Source organism: Ipomoea nil, unplaced genomic scaffold (genome assembly GCF_001879475.1).
Source record: "Ipomoea nil cultivar Tokyo-kokei standard unplaced genomic scaffold, Asagao_1.1 scaffold0164, whole genome shotgun sequence".
NCBI classification, from domain to species: Eukaryota; Viridiplantae; Streptophyta; class Magnoliopsida; order Solanales; family Convolvulaceae; genus Ipomoea; species Ipomoea nil.
Window position 1 is genome coordinate 315,388 of NW_017616592.1, and position 17,277 is coordinate 332,664.

The window sequence follows — 17,277 nt, forward strand, 5'->3', positions numbered from 1 at the left end:
AGAAAACTCACATATTATATTTTGTTATTTTCCTTCCAACTGTTGGTAGGAAAATTATAAATCATATGAAATGTTTTTATTATTTTTATATTACCATAATTTTATTTATACATATTGTTAATAAATTATGTCCATAACGTAACAAATTAATGAACACACTAAATTTCAAATTAAAAATATATTTAAACATAAAAAATATTTACAACAAAAATAGTCATGTTCATAGTACTTCCAACAATAGACTATAAATACCATACAACAAAAATATATACTACTTAAGTATGCTCGATGCACCCAAATAAGCCCTCAAATTCGTCACTTCTTCTATGGCTGTGATCAATGCAGCATCCACAGCCTTCTACTTCAATGACTTTGATCAAGTGTAGATGATGGGTATACCTGCAAATGCAACAAATTTAAGATGATGGCTTTGATCAAATAAACATTTTTCTCATGCATTTCTAAAGTGATTTCTAGCAAAAATGACCTTACTTTCTTGATGGTATAGATGAATGTAAGTTCTGCAAAACTTTCTACACTTCTCCACCACTGTTTCTAGTTAATCACATGTGTTGAGTATATTAAGACAAATGGAATATCACATAGTCAAATGCACATATATTGAGTGTATTAAGCCAAATAATAAACATCAGAATTGAGTTTTTAAGTTTAAAATATAGTGATGAGCAATTATTAGTTGTACAATAAACCATTTGCCAAGTGTGTACATCAGTAAATATTCATCTTAATTTCAAAAATAGAACACAAATTCATACCGTGTTCTCGCCAAGAAGAGCTCTGAGAGTTGCTAATGATCAAAAGTCAAGCAGCTGTCCCTAGCTTTCTCAATCCTAGCTCTTGCTGTCTCAATGAATCTCAGTGCCTGAGCAAGAAACACGGCTGTCAAATGATAATCCATAAAGTTGGAGTGGATTATTCACAATCCATAATCTTGAAGGCATTCTGGGGACAACAATCCAGTAGTAATGTCACTTGTATATAATAAAACCACTTCCAAAAATGTTGGAAAAAAACAAAGTAAATTGCATCTCAACCAAACCTCCAACATAGCAGTACTACTTGCATTTGCTCTTCTCTATGTCTGGCAATGTCCTCTTTCATTAGCACAATAGTTAGCCGCTAAACAGAAGAAACATCAAATAATAACAAATAAAAGTAAATATCAACATGTGAACTAATAACTTAATAAGCTAATAACTTATTCAAAATATTTTCTACTTGGATGGGTATGATGAATATAGGCTTTAGGAATGGCTGTAATAGTTTCTAGTTAGAGACTATAAAAACCATAGATTAAACACAAAAGACTCTAGGGACTAGTAATGACTATCTCAATCAACAAATATCTTAGAAAAACTTCTTGTCAAACTTTCTGTATTACTTATCTGCAACCACAATGATAACAATTACTATGACTTCAATGTGGTTTGTAAATGATATCCACATATACAACTCTGGAAATGAGAATATCATCCATTCATCTAAGAAATACTATAAATTCCACAACCAAAAGTAAAGTTAATACATTTAATACAGTCCAACATCAGTCAAATTCAAACAAAGCCTAAGAATATCAATCAATTTATTGACCTATTGCAACATATTTCGCTCTTGGTAAAGTAATTTTTCGTTAAAAGTTCAAATTTTTAGATTGTTTAACAGAATAATTTATTATATTATCAACACTAATTTTAGAGCCATGCTCACATAAGACTTTTCACAAACAGTTGGTGGGCAACCAATCTCAGACTCCATTAATTTAGTACAAGTCAAACATAAATTTCAGTAAGCACAATTGGTCACTTTTCTGGAAATTCAGTCCACAATCGCATATGCTCTTGGAGTTCACAAATCTAAAATACTTGTATCTTAAAAAAAAATTATAGAGAAAAAAACTATTACTTGTGCAGGTTGTGGTTGCGGAGGCCGGAGAGCAGACGGCCACTCAGAGCGACGGCTTCGGCCTTCAGTAGTTCAGTGCGACGGCTTCGTAGAACAGGGCAACGGACTTCTGCTGCGGAGGCCGGAAAGCAGACGGCGACTCAAGGGTTTAGGACCAGGGTTTCGACCTTCAGTAGTTCAGTGCGAGTGTGCGACAGCTTCGGAGAACAGGCCGTCGAACTTCAACTACAGAGGCCGGAGAGCAAACGGCGACTCCGGTGGTGGGAGCAAAGACGACGGGGAGGCTTTCCTAGCAGCGGAGGCGGCTGTGACGGCGTGCGTAAGCGTTTGATTGTGCGATGGAGCTTAGACTGTAAGCGTGCGAAGGGTTTGGTGACTTTGGTCTAAGTGTGTTTTTTTAAGTGAGCGAGTAGGGTACCGCCCAAAATTTTGGCAAAATGAGCATTCTTACCGCCTAAATACTTAAATATTTGATTTCCGTCCAACAACAATGTTGGACGGTATATAATAATACCTACCATTTTGTATTTCACCAATTGGTCAATTCAATTTTTTGACCAACGCGCAACGGTAGGACGGAATTTTCGTCCAACATTTAGTGTCGGTCGGAACCTCCGTCCAACGTGCAAATGTTGGACGGAAATTCCATCCAACTTTTCGTCCATCCCTATTTACGACAGAAAGTTGTGATTTTTTACAAATTACCGACCAACATTATTGTTGGACGGAAATAGCGAAATTTCCAGCAGTGTATTATTTTGCATGGTTACATGCATTGAATTAATAAATATATATAATATATATTTTTTACTTTATCAATTCGCATGCCAGTTCGTGAACCTACAAAGGTACATATCTTATGAAAATAAGATTCAAGTAATTATTATTTCCTATGTCTGATGTCTGATATATTAGTTAAGATATATCTTATGGAAGTTAAGTTTTAAATTCAAATAAGAACTACTTCCATGTAACTTCTCTAAACAGATATATTTTGTAATTTTGTATTTTCTCAATTTAAAGATATTAATTAAACAACTGACGAAATAGTCTGACAAATTCAGTGATGATATCAGTCAGATAGTTGAAACACTAGTTAGCTTGCGGAAAGGATAAACTGAGACAGTCAGCGAACAGAACAACACACAAGATGTTTACCCAGTTCAATACAGTGTGTCATCTATATCTGGGGGACGAACACATAGGCGTCCAATCCACTAACAAATAATCAAATGTACAAAGGTAGAGAACAATAATCTCACCCAAGTGCCCCACACAAGGTACGTGCCCAGTCTACACTGATTTAGTGGATTGTTGAAGATGGAGAGCCGAGCATACAGAAGTCCAATGAAATCCCTTCACTTGGAGAGCTAACTCTGATGCAGTCCACTTCAATGACGCAGTCCAATGTTGTTCCCACAACTGTGTAATCTTTGCGTCATTTTCGTTTAAGCAACGATATCTCTTCTCAAGTTCTTCATCATAATCAACAAGAACAAATTGTCTTGAGAAGAGTCATGATAATCAAAGGTGTGATCTCTTAGTATATGCTGGAGTGTTTCTTTCTTCTCAAAAGCGTAACCCTAATTCTTGATCGAAAAAGAGTACTTATAGTTCCATAATAAGAACACTCTCCATAGATACCTCTGATTGTAGATGGTAGGACGATATAAGAAGAATGTAATCTTAAAGATCCGGTCCATACCTTTCCAAAACAGATACACTGATCTTCTTTCCAAAACTGACTTCTTAAACCGCGTTCTGCAAAAAGAAAACATCTTCGTAAAATAGATTTTCAGTGTCAGTCCCTCTGTTGTTGTATCTGATCAATCAGTCCTCTGTAGAACAAACCGACACCAAGCTAACCCTATCTTAGTTTGCCATAATAATATTGTCAATTATAAGTTGGGGTTTTTTGAACAATTAAAACACTAACATATTTACATCTATAAGGACATGCATTTTACAGGCAATCATTTTGCAGAAAACCAAGATACTTCACAGGTTTACATCTCTACAGGAAATTCTTAAACAAAGCAACTTGAGAAAATTTTATTCATCTTCTTGTATCCCATAAAGATTAAATCTTGAACCTTGTTGCTTTTATAGAGGGAGATTTAAAGCTTATAGGAAAGTGATTACATGCCTGAAGATATCAAATGATCCAGTTTTTGTTCACTATTGTCTTCTATATTTCAAATTTATTACATATTATAAGCATTTTTTCCAACAGGTTTCCCCCTTCCAAGTAATAAAAAAATAAAAACTTGGATTTTGTTTGATTACAATTCTTGTTAATTTAGCCTTTTATATATCAAAATTTGATCATATTAAAGATTTAAAAAGAACTATTAAATAAATAAAAAAGAGTTAATACCACAAATGGTATTTTGATTATTGGGTTAGTACTCTTTTTAGTCTTGGATTTTCAATTGATGTATAATATTTTTAGCTTCTTCTAGCTCTTTAAGACAACAATATTATTATAACGATTTCATCCTAGCTCATTACTTCAATGCGGTAATGAGTCGAGTCTTCAATTCCAACATCATAGACTAATGACAATCTTGGAAGATGGTTTTGGAAATGTGTTAGGAGTAATGTAAGTTTTCTATTTTTTATTTTATAAATCATCATCATTTATATTTTTGTTTCAAATTTTTTATTTTAAATATTGTTCGTGGTAAATGCAATGCAATTTTGTTAGTGGTTTTACCCATCAATGTATCAAAGGTTTAAGAAAATAACTCTCGGATTGTTGGAAAGGATCAATGAGAAACTTAAAGCAATATAATGCTGCTAAGAAAGTACTAGACAAATTGGAAGGCCTACAAATTATTATCACAAATTGACAAATTGGTGATTTTTTTTTTAATGCTACTAGCTCTATTACATTGTAGTATTTGTTCATATACTTTAGCTCTATTACATTGTAGTATCTGTTCATATACTTTCTCAACTTACTGAAACACAAAGAGCTAATAACGCCTCCACAAATTAGTGATTATTTTGTGGGATATTTGTGTTTATGATTAACATTATTTTGTGTTGTTTGAAAGTGAAAAATGTTCAACTGGTGGTGGTCTATACAAACTTTCATCTAGTTAGATACGCATGTCTTTATAATGCACTTTTATTTTACCTTGTAATATTGTAAGGTTTCTGTAATAATTTTTTTTTAAAAAAATAAAAATAAAAATTGTGTCCACATTTTAATTAAATAAAATGAGATACATTTATATTTGTGGCTTTCATTTGTAAAGTTGTTTGTATTAAATTAATTTTTGTAATATTGTTGCTAAATATTTAATTAAATAAAATCAAAGGCATATTCATTAGCCTACTATCTTCAAAGACTCGACTTATTAATTACGATATATATATATATATATATATATATATTTTTTTTTTTGTGTAAACCACAAGGTGTTACAATATTGATAGTAATGAATTGTAATGAAATCACCATAATAATATCATTGCCTTAATGATGTAGAAGAAGTTGAAGACATTATACATGAACTTGAAGGAATTTTATTTGTTTTTTGAACACCAACTATTTACAGATGAGTATTGAGAACCTTCTTGGCACCATTGTGTTGAAAATATATTAATAAATAAATTTTCTGGTTGTATTAATAGATGAATTTTTTGGGTCAATTTTGGTGTCTAATTTGACATAATTTCTAACCGAGGATTATTTTTTGGCAAAAATAAAAGTCAAAGGTATATTTTTTGTCAAATTGAAAGTGCAATACTAAAATGAGTACGCGCGTACTACTTCAATAATCAAAGGATTATTTGTGATATTAACTCTAAACAACATTAATTGTGTTGAATGAGCTATTTGAACTCGACTCAATAAATTTAGAGATGTAAATGAGCTATCGAGCTTATGCTCGAGTAGTGTGAGTAACGAATTGAATTGAAATTTGAATATGTTAATATTCGGTTTTGGCAACCCGTGAGCAAGCCTGTTTGAGTTTTTTATTTTATTTTATTAATATTTCATATAATATAAAAAATTTAATATATATATATATATATATATATATATATATATATATATATATATATATATATATATATGTAAGTGTACAAATAAGTACACATTAGATTGGCTAATTTATTAATTTATTTTATGTAAATGTTAGTTAGCATGAATTGTAATTAATAGTTTGGACCAAGCTAAAATGTGTGGTGGAGGTTTATTGGAAATGGTTTAGACAAAGAGCAAGTCTGAAGATCAAGTTAAAAGAAGATGTGGTTGAGAAGATTTCAAGCCACATAAAGAAGTTACATTCAAGGCTTGGTGGAATGGGGATTTCGTACACTATAAAAGGAAGGGAAATCAAAAGAGGAAGTAGCAAATTCTGAATTTCTATATCCATACGCAAGCTTCCTTCAATATTGCTTTAATATTGATTATATTAATTGTGATTTAAATCTGTACTACGACTTAGTACCTGTGACAGCTGAAGTGCTACACCAAAGATGTTTATGGCATGCACGGTTCAGTCCTGAGTAGGTGTTTTAGAAGAGTTGTAGTGGTAAAGGCTGTGAGCCGTTTGTAGTTACCTCTTGTAGTACTCTGTGGTGAACATCTAGTGGATTGGGCAGACGTGGGTTGCCCCGCAGACGTAGGAGAAGGAGCTCCGAACTGCGTAACAATTCTACTGTGTCTTTACTTTATTTACGCTTTCAATTTCGTTATTTATATGTTGATTGAATTGATTTAATTAAACAGCGAAATTGTCTAGTAATATAAAATCAAGTAGAATCCTTAGTGTTAAATTGATTTCAAGATACACGGGCTTTTTCAATATATATATATATATATATATATATATATATATATATATATATATATATATATATATATATATATATATATATATATATATATATATATAAAGTTCTAGGGCGGATATGCTCCAAGGTGAACAATAAGGTTAGATCTGAGTCGTTGATCAAATTTAGATCAACAGCTCAAATCAGATCTGGACCTCACGTTTGACAGCCGTGGCTGTCTGACTGTCATCGCCCGACAGTCGGTGGCTGAAATTCTTTTTTTCTTTTTTAAATTTAAATTATTTTTTAATAATTAAATTGGCAACCGGTTAGCAACCTGCAAAAAGATTCAATTGAACAAATTTAGCTGATAAATGTGACCAATTAGACTTTAATTTAGTTCGTGGTGGAAATTAAGGGAGCGTTATGCCATGAAACCGTGTTCACCATTCATGGTGAACACGGTTCCAACGGTGTTAGTACACCGTTATCTTTTTTTTTTTCTTAATTAATTGTGTGACTTTTCTTCTTCATTTTCACATTTTGCGGTTTCACTTTAATTTGAGGTGAACAATGATTTCGGACATTCATAAATTATGAATTCATGCCTGCACATTCACTTTGGAACCATGCCTACACATTCCCGTCCAAAATCACGGACATTCATAAATTATGAATCCATGCCTGCACATTCACTTTGGAACCATGAGATTATGAATTTTCTGTTATAAGATTATGAATTTTCAGTTATGAGATTATGAATTTTCTGTTATGAGATTATAAATTTTCTGTTATGCGATTATGAATTTTCTGTTATGCGATTATGAATTTTCTGTTATGAGATTATGAATTTTATGAAAATTCATAATCTCATAACAGAAAATTCATAATTTGATCAACTCGCGCCGTTAACTCCACATCCGCGAAATTTTTTTTTTTTGCCTAAAAACGACGTCGTTTGGCTTTGTGTTCACCATTCTCGGTGAACACGTTTCCAGGGCATAATTTGCCGAAATTAAATACTTCCAACTAATAAATGGGTTTATTTGACACTTCTGTTTTTTTTTTTTCCTACTTTACCTTGGGCCTTACCGAAAACTTGGTGGAGTTAGGGTTATTCATTGAGAACCTAGTCTGTACCGGCGGTGTTTATACATTTCATTTCATTGGTCATAATACTACGATAAACGGAAATTCTTGGAGGCCACGATTCCTCATCTCTTTTGAGAGAAAACTTTGAAGCCAATTTCCCGTGGATCGAGTTTCTTTCCGTGCTAGTAATCGATCCTCCATTAACAGTACAGACAGACAATGGCAAATCCAGCGGCGCCGTGGTTGGATCTTCCGCTGGATTTAGCGGCAAACATTCTGCAAAGGCTAAGTGTGGAGGAAATTTTCCAGAGCGCACAGGTGTGTACTGCGTGGCGGAGGCTATGTCCAGGGCCGGATTTTAGGCTGTGCAAGCTGGGCTACCGCACAGGGCCCCCAATTTTAGAGGGGCCCCAAATTTTAGAGGCCCAATATTTAATATTTACCTAGCTAGTTTAGAAATAAAAATTAAAAGTTTACAATTAATCTTAAAAGGTTCTATGAAGAGATGGTTGAAATATGTATTTATTGTCTTTTAACTTAGAGGTCAAAGGTTCGAAACTCGTATATGTTAGTTTTAAAAATCATGATTTTGGAGGGCCTCAGTTATTTACCAGAACAGGGCCACAAAAATCTAAAATCCGGCCCTGGCTATGTCAAGAACCCTACATGTGGCGCTATGTGGACTTGTGGAAGCTGGGTAAAGCACGGGATAAAATTTGCAGAGAAGTAGTGAATCGCAGTGAGGGGCAACTTATTTCCATTAAACTAGGCTGCTTTGCTACTGATGATCTGCTCTTCTACATTGCTCAGAGGTATATATATATATATATATATATATATATATATATATATATATATATATGCGTTTTATGTTTTTTGGTTTAATCGTATGAGATCATTTCATACCCAAGTGTTTTGAGTTTTTTTCAGTCTATCTTATTATCCGGATCCACCTGACTAATTCATGTTCGCTCCGGGGAAGTATAAGAGCTGGCCCACAGAGAATTGTCACTCGTGGGAGTCAAATTATATATTTCTTGTTTTCTTTTTATCCCTTGCTCTTTCTGTACGTTTTCCTTAATCTTAGTTCGTACGTACGTACTTTTGTTGTATGTTATACAGAGCAAAACAGCTGAGACATCTTGGTATTAAGTCTAGCCATGTTTCTGATGAAGGTTTTAGGAAACGAACCATCTGATGAGGAGGCTGTTGCCATTGCAGAAAACATGCATGGCTTGAAAATGAAATGACAGATAAAGGCGTGGAGGCCATCCTTGATGCTTGTCCTCGCCTTCAATCTCTCAACTTAGTCTACTGTGATCATGTTGGCAAATTATGCCCTGGTGTGGACACGGGCCCAAAACGACATCGTTTTTTAAAAAAAACGCGTCATTTAGTTAAAAAAAAAAAAATTCGCGCGCCTTTTGCCGTTAATGGCGTTATTTTTTTTTTTTGATTATGAATGTACAGTTATGCCGTTATGAATGTACAGTTATGCAATTATGAAATTATGAACACAGAGCTCTAACATTATGAACTTACAATTATGAACATATATAGTGATAAAATTATGACCATGGAGCTTTAAAATTGTGAATATAGAGCTTCGAAGATTATGAATCTACAGTTATAGAGTTATGAATCTACAGTTATGGAGTTATGAATCTACAGTTATGAGATTATGAATCTACAGTTATGGAATTATGAATGTACAGTTATTGATCAAATTATGAACAAAGAGCTCTAACATTATGAACTTACAATTATGAACATATAGTGATAAAATTATGAACATAGAGCTCTAAAATTGTGAACATAGAGCTTCGAAAATTATGAATGTACAATTATGGAGTTATGAATGTACAGTTATGACGTTATGAATGTACAGTTATAGAGTTATGAATGTACAGTTATAGAGTTATGAACGTACAGTTATGGAGTTATGAATGTATAGTTATTAACATATAGTAATAAAATTATGAACATATACTTCTATAACAAAGTGATCTGAAATTAAAAAAAAAAAAAAAAAAAAAAAAAGAGATAACAGTGCCTAACGGCACTGTTACCCGTGTCCAGCAAGCATGCTGGACACGGGTCCAAGGCATAACGATTGGATCATGTTCGCCTTGAAGGGGAGTTGGGGAAGAGATGCTCTCAACAGATTAAGGATCTGAGCCACCACAATCAAGATCATGGTGCTCGATTGCTCGATCTTCTTTCGGAATGTGACTTTGATGAAATGGTCTGTGAATCCATAGATTGGAAAGACACATTGTGAGCACTATATATACTTCCATTTAATTTCCTGCTCCTAACTCTCAATTCTCTTCTTTTTTTTCTGGACTCTTCAAGATCGTTCTTAATTTTACCTCTTAAATTATACGTTTTGGCTCATTATTTATTAGGATATATAATGTTATTTGTATCCTACCCACATTTAACATTATATTTCATCTTTGTGTTAACTGATGACAATATCAATATCAATATCAATATGCATGGCTGAACCTGAATTGATATGTCAAAAATATATATGCTTTGGCAACACATACTTGTACATAAAGTCCTCAAAACAATCTTAGCATTACATCTCACCTTGCAATAAAAGACGGGTTAAACTTTGAATTTTAAGGCCGGTCAAAATGGTGGGCTTGTTTAGTCTGTCGTATCATGGTGCAATCGTTAAATCTGGTGCGCACAATGCATTGTACGCATTACCTCCGTCATGTTCAAAACGACGTTGTTTAGTTAAATTGCGTGGGAGTTGACGCGACGGAGTTTATGTATTCTATTATACAATTATGTACATTCTATTATTCTATTATGTACATTCGAAACATGAGATTTTCTTTAAGAGTTAAGAGTTTATTACCGAAATGGTCCATCGACTATTGAGAAATTACAAATTTGGTCATTGACAATTTTTCTTACCCAATTAATTCCTCGACTTTGAAAATGTTAACTATTTTGGTCCTTCACTAGATCAGGGCCGGGGTTAGAAGTCCATTAAATGGGAGGGTATTAACGGACTTCTAACCCCTGATCTAACGGACGACCAAAACGGTTAACATTTTCAAAGTCGAGGACTTAATTAGGTAAGAAAAATTATCGAGAACCAAATTGGTAATTTTGCAATAGTCGAGGGACCATTTCGATAATTTACTCTAATATTTATTAACTTTTTATATTAATTTTTATTTAAATTGTATTTTTTAAAATTTGATGAGTGTCGACCATGGCCAGCAGGCTTAAGGTAGGGCGGACCTTGTCAGGAACCAAGTTGTACATGTTCATGACTTTATGCATGGTGCTTCATCAAATGCGGGTTACATTAAGTAGCAAATAATCAATACGATAAAGTAGTTTGAAAAGAAAAGACACTATATATAAACCACATATCATCTTCATTAATATTATATTTATATATATTTTTTCTTTTAGTTAGGTAATTTTAAGTTTCTCTAATAATTACGATAAAATCACTACAAGAAAATTGTTCATTAGTGAGAGGTAAAATCGTCACTAAAACATCAAAAACTATCATAAAAGACTTTTAATGACGAAAAATTTACCGTCGTCACCCGTCGTTATTTCTTCCGAGTTTAAAAATAAATAGTGACGAGATATAATACCATCATTAATACGCATATAGTGATAGTATATTTACCGTCACTAAAACATTCCTTTTGTGACAAAGAATCCCGTCACTTATACAACTGTTCACTACCATAATTTCCTCTCATTATATACTTGTAATGATAGAAAATCCCGTCACTAAAAATTCAGTGTCAAATATTATTTTTCTAATTTTATATATATTGTTACTTATTAAATATTAATTTTTGTAATACATTTTTTCCTCACTAATCGATATTATGTTACGTTGTAACTATAGATATTGTGTTGATAAAAATTAAAAATTTTATCACAATGCAATCAAAATAAACTCGATAAATATATTAAAAGACTTCGTTATCACTACCAAAATGAAATATTTCATACAAGTGATACAACTTTGTAAAGACTAAACCTCACAATTCAACCAACCCAACAAGATGGAATTAGAGAAGCAGTTCTCTTAATGCACCAAATTCTTAGCTATACATTAGAGATGCTAAATAATCACATCTTCACACAACTTTAGAGGAAGGATAGCAAATACACCGTCCATCAAAGTATGGCGAGTACGTCAAGTATTTTTTTGAGAAAAACTCCTCCACTTCGTCATATATATGGACGAGAAGAAAGAGACAATGATAGAGACTATTTCTCTGCACACAAGATCAATGTAGCTAGTTTTAGCATTTGACAATCAAAAAGGTCCTAGTGTACTGCCGAAATTGATTAAATATATTAAATCTCACATAAGAAAACTTGATTTGTTAAATTATGACCTCAAAGCAAAAATCACTAAAGGTCTATGTTCTGCATAGCATGCAAAAAAGTGTTCTATGAGTAAAATATAGATGCAATCAGAGTTGAAAGAAGGAAAGAGAATAGGACTACACATATTATGATGGTTTGTGCTATTGATTGAAGTTTGATCATGTACTACTAGCTAGGTTCACTCCAATGTTAAGAATCAATAACTATCTTACATAAAGAAACATCCTGTAGAAGTCTAAGTTACCAAAAGCCAGTTAGCCATCTAACGCAAGCGGAAACAACAAAGTTCTCCAAGACAAAGAAACACTCAAAACAACTAGGATATAATTCTTGCTAGAAGCAGGAGAAGAATATAGAAATAAACACAATTTCCAGCACATCATCATAAAAGTTCACCTGATTATGCAATTGGCTTTGCCGGCTTCAATTTAAATAATTTGAACAATAGAAACTGCACTTGAACAATCTCTATAGTCCATTCTACCAAGCCAACCCCTTCCAATATGCTCAATGCTCTACATTACGGTTACTTATACAATTCATCAAACTACTTCAATTCTCAACATATATCTACACTATGCAATGAGTATACAATTTCATCTTTCATTATAACATTAACAAAAAGAAAAATATTTAAGACTATAGATAGGATGATGAAAGAGTTACCTTGGCATGCCTTTCATAGAGCAAAGAATCTTTCTTCAGAACAAAGCTGAAGATTTTTTTTTTTTTTTAAAAAAAAAGTGAACCAGAATCTGTTATAGACAAAAAGAAGTATCACACAAGCAAATAAAATATTCTGAGGAAGCTATTACCTTAATTCATCACTCACCCCATATGCAAAGACAATATCTTTAAACTCCTCCGCAGAACCATGAGCATCACAGAACCTACTAAACATACAAGTATTGAATTATTTCAGAGTTGATGCACAAAAAAATCACATTATGAGGCACCACTATTGATTAAATATCTTTTTAAAAGCTTGTCAAGCTAAGAATAATATTCACTCTCCTTATTTAAAAGCTTGTCAAGCTCCACTGTCCTAATTTTCTGCAAATAAGAATCCAAAACTTTGCTAAGAATGAAAAATTCTAGGAAATCAGAAAAGAAAAAAAGAACAATCACATTGTTGAATCAAATTAGGAGAGGGTGATGAGCAGGAGAAAGACAACAAGCTCACAATGGCCATGAAAAAATGCGAAGATTTCAAAATACTGACAACCGAAATGATCATTGAGATGGAGTTCAGGTTCACGAAACTTCTTGGAGAAATTTTAGATCTCGGAAAGGAGCTAACTCAGAAGAAAACAAATCTGAAAATACTTCGAGGACTTCCAAAGTCGTGGGAAATGAAGGTGACAGCAATGAGAGATCACCGAGACTTGAAGATTACCCCAACGACTAAAATCTTTAGTGATCTCAAGGCCTATGAATTCGAGCATGAGCCCAAATAGTCTGAGGAATCAGAAATAAGAAACATCGCTCTTGTCGCAAGTCAACAACCTTCAACCTCAAGCAGGTCAAACTCTAACTCTACTGATTTCTTATCTGACGAACAGTTTGCCTTGTTTGTGCGTAAGATGAAAAGGTTTATGAAGAAGAACAACTTTCAAGATCATAAAAAATCTCCAAATTCTTCCAACCGAAGGCATTACGAAAGAACACCTCAGTCTTCGAGACAAGAAACGGTGGATTCACAAGTGTTATGCTACAACTGTCGAAAGCTAGGATATTTCAAAGCGAATTGTCCTCATCCTATGGTCCGCAAATACCAGGACCAGGAACCTAGCACAAGCTCACCAAAAGATGCTGCTGAATCCAGCAAAAGAGGAGGTAAACATGAGTCAAGTCAACCACGGCACGAAAGAAAAAGGAAAGCAATGGTTGCGAATGTAAAGATATCTTTAACAGCAAATGAACCAACTGAAGAGGTCCAACCCGAAACCACCACCTCGAGTTCAAGCAGTGGCAGAGCCACCTTGTATGAGCAGGGGGCCTTGCCCCCCCCCCCTCCCCCCCCCCCAAAAAAAAGAAAAAAAATTTGTAGAATTAGTATAGACTATAGAGTACGTTTAGAATTAGGATTACCTATTTCCAATGGCGGCTTGGCCCCTCTCCACAAATCTTTTTATTTATTTATTAATATTATAATGGTTATTTTGTGGCTCCCCTCACCAATATATATAATTTTCTACCCTCCAAGAAAATTTCTAGACTAGATTTTGGCAAATTATTGTGTGGACCATAACAAAAAGTACATTTTTAATATACTAAATGTACATTATTTGTGTATTGAATGTACATTATAGAAAATGGAGTTTTTCCCCAAAATGGTCCCTCGACTATTGCTCATTCTCAATTTTGCATTTCGACTTTTAATTGCACCCAATGTGGTCCCTTGACTTTTAAAAACTCCCCCAAATTGGTCCTCCGTTAGAAATTCCGTCTATTGAGTGTTAAAATGAAGGGAATTTTCGTGCATTTACCTATTATATGCCTAATATACTCTGAAAAATAGTCAAGGGACCATTTTGGGAATAGTCGAGGGATCATTTTGAGAAAAACTCATTTATTTATTTCATTTTTGTTTATTTCCATTTTTGTTAGACTATCAAATTAGAGTTTCTATACATTCTTTTTTACAAATATAAATAGTTAAAATCCACAATCAAATCTCAAAATTTTAAACTTTCTATACAAATTTGTTCCTTCTGTCTAAACATACAAACTTTTCCTCTAACCCTATCAAGTTTTACATAATAAGTTCTGTAAATTTCAAAAATATAATACTCATATACTTTTTATGTTCACACACACACTAAAACTTCAATAGACAATCAATCACTATGTATCATATTAAATATTATTTTTATCATTGAAAATAACATTACTATTTTTATCAGTTTAGACACCCAAAATGTACTCTTCACTTCTCGGTCACTATGCCTTTTGAAAATAAAATTATTATTTTTACAATCAATCGCTATGCTCTGGCACTTCTTCGAACTGAGAAGTACGCGTCACTTCTCGGTCAATGACAAAATCTTAGAAAATATTTTTGGAAAGTTGGTTTAACTTAGCATGTAAGGCCATTAGTTTCATTCCAAAGTTAGTACAAACCATAGCTACCATTTCCAAATGCCTATCTACCCAGAAGTACACCATGCTAAAGAGAGTCTAGAACTATGGCTATCAATTTTATGTCTTAAAGGACAAGTAAAATAAACCAAATACAAAAATAATTACCACAAAACAAACAATTCTAAACCTAAAGTCTCATCATTTACCAATATTACAAGTTCTTGTCATTTTGAAGTTTGTTTGTATTTTATATATGAATGTTAATAAACTTAAATTTGAAATTTAAACTTGTTTACCATAGTACGTAAAAAAATAATAATTTTATTTTAACTATAAAAATAATATTTAATGTAATACATAGTGATTGATTGTCTTTTGAAGTTTTAATATGATTATATGATTATATATATATATATATATATATATATATATATATATATATATATATATATATATATATGAGTATTTATGAATGTTACAAAACTTATTGTAAAACTTGATAGGGATAGGGGAAAAATTTGTACGTTTAGACAAAAGGAAAAAAATTGTAGAGAACGTTTAAAATTTTGAGATTTGATTGTGGATTTTAACTATTTATATTTGTAAGAAAAAAAATGTATTCAAATTCTAATTTGATAGTGTTAAAAAATGGAAATAAATAAATGAGTTTTTCTCAAAATGATCCCTCGATTATTCCCAAAATGGTCACTCGACTATTTTTCAGAGTATATTAGGCATATAATAGGTGAATGGCCGAAAATGCCCTTCATTTTAACACTCAATAGATAGAATTTCTAACGGAGGACCAATTTGGGAGAGTTTTTAAAAGTCAAGGGACCACATTGGGTGCAATTAAAAGTCGAAATGCAAAATGTAGAATAAGCGATAGTCGAGGGACCATTTTTGGAAAAAACTCTATAAAATAATATACTTTCCCTAAATACAATGTACATTATTAATATATTAAAAATACATTTTTGTACTAAATGTTATTTTATAACATACAAAATATGCTCCACATAACTTGTATGGACTATGGTCCACACAATAATGATTGCTAAGTTTTATACTCAAACCATCCAAATTCCAAACCTGCAAACCAGAAATGCAATACGCAGACAGTCAGATTTTCTTCAATTCTCAATCTGCAAATCTATAGGTAATTTTTCATTTCTTTTTTATTCTTGAAATCTTTGAATTTTTGTTATGAATTATTCTTTATTGGAGATGGATTCATCCGTCCTCACAACAACAAAAAGTTTAGATATTGTAGTATTTAAATGATAGCTAAATGCCTAAATCCTTTTTTTTGGTTTCCTCAGTTGACGACGGCAACTGCGGTGATCGGCCCCCCGCACCAAGGAATCCTGGCTCCGCCACTGAGTTCAAGTTTAGAAAGTGAAAGCTCGGAAGATGAGAAGGGACTTCTATGTCTCTTCAATCAAGAGAAAGATGTAGATGATCTATGCCTAATGGCTAATGAAGATGAGGTAAACTCTCAAGCCTCTTCTTCTACTCAAATAGAAATTAGCTCTGGAAGTGAAGGAAATCCAAATGAAACTATCCTTGAGATGATGATGGATTTCAAAGTAATCAAAAACACAAACTCCAAACTAAAAGAAGCGGACTCTCGGCTATTGATTAGCTACGATGAGCTAAGGCGCATTAGAATCAGTAACACTAAGCTAACCATCGCCAATGATCAGCTTGAGAAGCAGGTTCTTCTTCTAAAGGAGCAGTGTACAGAAAGAGAGTTACGGGAGCAACATCTGCGTGAGGTTCTTGATTCATTTAACAATCATTATTGTGTGGATCATGATCCATACAAATTGTGTGGACCATATTTTGTATGATGTATTATAATGATAAATATGTACATTCAGTACATGTCTTCACTGAATGCCTTATTTTGGACCTGAACCAATACCAATACATTCAGTACATGCTTATTTGCTCGATCTTATTTTGCACTATATCCCAAGATGAATATGATGAAAT

At 32.9% G+C, this 17,277-nt stretch overlaps 1 long non-coding RNA gene across 2 annotated transcripts; it reads right to left on the reverse strand.

Annotated features, from left to right (window-relative positions):
• Window positions 1–224: 224 nt before the first annotated feature.
• Window positions 225–2,274, reverse strand: LOC109175671. 2 transcript variants are annotated; one of them, XR_002053302.1, is made up of 5 exons: window positions 1,924–2,274; window positions 1,061–1,140; window positions 777–883; window positions 493–555; window positions 225–399 (listed from the first exon to the last, which is right to left on the reverse strand). It is a non-coding gene; the product is annotated as an uncharacterized LOC109175671 (long non-coding RNA). The 2 variants fall into 2 exon arrangements; XR_002053303.1 differs by lacking the exon at window positions 1,061–1,140.
• Between the last annotated feature and the right edge of the window lie 15,003 nt (window positions 2,275–17,277).